At 49.1% G+C, this 4859-nt stretch overlaps 1 non-coding gene across 1 annotated transcript; it reads right to left on the bottom strand.

Moving 5' to 3' along the window:
• Positions 1-2593: 2593 nt before the first annotated feature.
• On the bottom strand, positions 2594-2694 carry LOC147978104 (U6 spliceosomal RNA). The gene has a single exon (XR_015600065.1). It is a non-coding gene; the product is annotated as a U6 spliceosomal RNA (small nuclear RNA).
• Between the last annotated feature and the right edge of the window lie 2165 nt (positions 2695-4859).

Here is a 4859-nt window from a genome sequence, read left to right as displayed (position 1 = left end):
ATGCGTCGTGTTCATCGGGAGGCAACGGAACGCGTGGGAGCCAACCGGCTGGGTCGGAACATAATGCGTGGTCGTGTTCATCGGGAGGGATTGGACGGAATAGGCGATGGAAACTAGGCCTGACATACCACAAAACGGAGGAAACGGACCTCCTACGTTCGGAACGGGGTCATGTTGATCGGGAGGGGTGTGGCGTACCGCAAAACGGAGAAAACGGACCTCCTACGGTCGAAACGGGTGTCCTGTTGATCGAGAGGGGTGTGGCGTACCGCAAAATGGACGAAACGGACCTCCTACTGTCGAAACGGGGTCCTGTTGATCGGGAGGGGTGTGGCGTACCGCAAAACGGACGAAACGGACCACCTACGGTCGAAACAGGGGTTCTATTCATCGGGAGGGGTGTGGCGTACCGCAAAACGGGACTCCACGAGATACTGTTCATCTCCACCGTCGACCTCCTCCAACCTCCACGGGCTACCGTCGACCTCCTCCAGCCTCCACGGGCTCCTGTTCATCCAGCCTCCACCGCGCGCTACTCCACCGGCTACTGTTCAGCCACCCCTCCACGGGCACCCCTCCACCGTCTACTATTCTTCCAGTCCTCCACACCACGGGGTCCTGTTCAGCCACCCCTCCACGGGCGCCCCTCCACCGTCTACTGTTCATCCATCCCTCCACACCACGGGGTCCTGTTCATCCAGAGGCAACGCAACCGCTCACTGTTCATCCACCCCCCTGCAACGCTCACTGTTCATCCAATCGATCGGCTTCAGTTAGCAGCAGTAGCGAAGGAATCGCTCGATCGGGTTCAGTTAACAGCCATCGATCGATCGCTCGGGTTCAGTAACGCGTAGCCTGCAGTGCAATCGCTCGGGTTCAGTTAGAGCCCAACGCCTCGCTTGAGTTCAGTTAAAGCCAACGCCTCGCACACACGTGCGTACGTGTACGAGAAAAACGCGCATTGCTCGGCCCCCGACCTCCCACCGTAATCGGGAACTCCCCGAAATTTTCCTCCCCCTCGCTTCTACCACGGTTTTTTCCGTCATGGACGGCCCAAAGAATGTCATGCAGCTGCGTCTCCGGCCCGCCCAGGATGAAAAGCCCATTTTCTGTCATGATTTTTTGTCATAGAAGTAGGAGCCCACGACATCTATGATGATACCGGGTTTTGTCACAATTATCGTCATAGAAGTGTCATATGTATGACAGAATTTTTTTTGTTCGGCCCAAAATGTCATGGATGTGTCTTTTTTTGTAGTGTTTCTCGCCCCCAAAAATCCGACCTTCATCGTCATCCGCACAGTCGCCATGGCAGAGAGGTTTCCTGGCGACAGGGTGGTGGCCAACGGCTTCGGCTGCCGTTGGCTGCATGAGTGCGAAGCTCGCCTGTTGTAGGAGGTGAACTACCCAACGCCACCCGACATGCACGTGCTGGGCGCATGGCGGCTGAGCGTCGGTGGCGTCCCCGTGCCTCCGACGCAGATCGCCCCGCCGAGATTGAGGTGATCCGGGCCAACATGCCGGAGTCCGCACGCCAAGAATCACAGTTCATGGCAGACAACCACACGTTGTGGACCTCCTACTTCCAGCGCCACCACGCCGAGCAGCTGGCATCTACTAATGGCGGCCCGACGTCGAGGGGGCGCCACAACTCAGAGGACCGCTCTCAATGGTGGGGCGCACCTAGGGGAACTCTCTCCGCCGTCCTCGTGCACATCGAGGGCGGCAACGAGCCACGGCTGGAGTACCCGTCGCTGCCGTCCTTCTCTCGCCGCCCGGAAGCTCCTGGTTGCCACGAAGCATGGACCCCTCGCACTCGTTGTCCTCTGGCTCCCGCTCCTCCAGGTCGGCGCCGGCGGCACTCGTCCCCGTCAAGCCCAAGCCATAGGAGACGCCACTCCGTCAGCGCAGCCGCGGCAACAACCACATTATAAATGAGGGTGGTCGTGTCCCTTCCCGTCCCACTGGCCACTTTCGCCTGGTGAAGCCGAAGACGGAGCCGGCGACCGTGATGAAGCAGGAGCACGTGGACATGGCCGCCGACCTCGAGAGCGGCCTTGCCTGGTCGCGCGCAGACTACGTGGACATGGCCGTGTTCTGGAAGAGTTTGTCAAGCGGCGCCAAGGCCGTGACGAGGGCGGTACCATCGTGCTCTCCGACAGCGATGACGAGGTCTCTGCGCCGAGCAAGCCGTCCCGCAGCGGCGATCCAGGGCAGGGCTCGGGTTGCCAAGCGACGGCAACGGGGACGACGACTACACCGTCTTCTACAACCTCCTCGGCATAAACTAGGCTTAGTTTTTATGTTTTATCTATGTAAATTCAGCTAAATATCAATGAAATTGCCTATATTTCATTCAAATTAACTAAATTTCGTCGAGTTTGGGCGTTTTAAATTTTGGGTCGATGTTGTTCTGGTCGTGGCTGGGAACCGGAGGCCCCCACATCGAAAATAGCGCCGGTAAGCCGCCAACAGGCGCTATTTTCCCTCGAAAAACGTCCTTGGAAAACCGAACGGCCGGATCTAAATAAATATTGTAGTTGGTTGAGCCTGTTTCACGTTGCGCCTAGATGGACGAAGTGGACAGGAGTGTCACAGTGTGGCGCGGTTTGATTTGTGTGTGTCATCCTTACGCAGGGGTCATGCTAATATTCTCAGTATCGTTTCAGTTTTATCGCATGTCCGCGAAGGAACAGTGTGGCTCGGCTGAGTACCAAGTTTTCGTTGGATTCAGTTCTCGTGCCGGATGCAGTCTCAAAACCCAAGCAAGATATAGCGGTGGACTCTGTCTTTGCTGCACACGCCACGTACCAGATAGAGGTCGTATCTGGCCGCCAAAAACGTACGAGGTCATCCCTTGGCCGGACGCATCCAACTCACTCGCAAGTCGCAACACCGCCCAAAACCCGGGTAGGTGGGCACGAACCTTCGTGAAAAGATGAGGTACAGATACTCATGTGCGATCTCCTCGTGACAACAAAATATGTGACTAAGGCTGGTCATAATGAGGAGTAACTTATACTAGTGTCATGCATATGACATTACTATAAGTTTTTTTAAATACAAAGTAACATAGTAGTGGTGTCATAGATAGCTTCATTTATTAGGTTGTAACTTATCTTATCTTCAAAAGTGATATGTTACAGTAACATATTATGTTATCACTTTCCTTTAACTACATCTCACATAAGCAATTTTTTTTTTAAATGCACTATGTTACTAGCTAAATTACTTTCACTATGACTAGCCTAAACGCAGTTTGAAAAGCGTCCAAAACGAGCGGTGCGCAGTGCGGTGACAGACCCCAAGTTTATCCTAAGAGGGACCATAGTATTTTTACTTTATCAAAATATTCATAGTCGTCATCAATTGAATCAAAAAGTTTATCAAGTCTATTCCAACCATACTTAGCATTCAATGTCCATATGCAAACAACTTCTTTTAGCGGAGCGGAAATCCGTTGGTGCTTCCGGGAGCGCACGCTTCTGCATGCGAAAAATATATTTTAAAATGTGAAAAAAATTCCAAACAAATATTTGACGCATACATCTTGACATTATATGTGTGCACGCCAAGTTTCGGAGAAAACCGGTATTTTTTGTGGCTTGTGTAAAAAAAACAAAAGAATGTCTTGTGAAAAGCATTTTTTAACATTGGATTTTGTCTTTTTCATACGCGACACATAAGTTGTCGGTTTTTTACGAAACGACTTTGTGAGCATGTATAATACCGAGATGTATGCGCCAAGTTTTTGTATGCAATTTTTTGACATTTCAAAATATGTATAAAACACATTTTAAAAATCAGGAGCGCGCGCTCCCATGTGTCAATCTATCAGTTCTAAGTTGTCATGAATGTTTTCGAAAAGTTCATCAGCTAAAATTTATTTTTCTTGGAGTCAATAAAGTTGCTATGATAAGGTAAGCGAAACTACATGGTAATATTAATTATTTTTTTGTTGCTTCTGAGTTTTTTGATGTGTAGAAAGGAAACTAGTGATAATAAAAAGTAAATAAGCAATGTAAATAACAAGGAAGTAAAATAACGAAATCCAGAATCTACCAACTTGTTGGAGACAATCCCCGGCAATGGCAGCACTATCAGACTTTTACTAGCTTCAGATCGGTTTTAAAAAGTTAAGAAAATTCAATAAACATTTATACTATCATATTATTGGGATTTGGAGGTGGTTTCGTTACATGGTGCGGTGGCGGATTTACAGTTCCGCCTCAGCTTGTGTTGCTAATTCTCCGCAGGGCAGCGACGACGGTCGAAACTGCCTCCAACGTCGTGGACACCACATAAGGTTTCCAATTTAAAACCTCTTAGAATTATTTAGGTGTCTCAAGCGGTTTCTTACGAATAACCGTCTCCATTCTGCATGTAAGGGATCTAATTATTTTCTGTTACATACCAACCCCTGCCAATGATAGTCAGGTGAAACACTGTAATACAAAGGAACACAGACAACAGATCTTTCATTGCAGTATCCATAGTATATATAAAATCGTTCTAGAAATTGACATATATGAGAACATACAAAATAGTAAAACAATTTGTACAAGCCCCTGATCGTATGTTCTGTCTATGCATACTCATTCAAGAACACAATGTGAAGTCGTTATCGTATTAATGGTACACCATCCAGATCACGGTCGCCAAGTTTTGCGGCGCGGTTGATTGGCTGTAGGCAAGGTGACCATTGCGCACAGCAGTTAAGGAGATTGTAAGTTTTGTTTGTTCTAGCTCTACATGTTGATTGATTAATTCACTCACTCAATGATTCTCTACACGTTGTACATCATGCTCGTGCTGCCGTGATATACCATAGCTCAGAGGGCAGACCATTAACACACAAA

The sequence above is a fragment of the Triticum urartu genome, chromosome 3A (genome assembly GCF_056163025.1).
Source record: "Triticum urartu cultivar PI428250 chromosome 3A, HENAU_Tu73, whole genome shotgun sequence".
Lineage (NCBI taxonomy): Eukaryota > Viridiplantae > Streptophyta > Magnoliopsida > Poales > Poaceae > Triticum > Triticum urartu.
The sequence above is the reverse complement of the archived record's forward strand: the minus strand, read 5'-3'. Positions and strand labels throughout refer to the sequence as shown.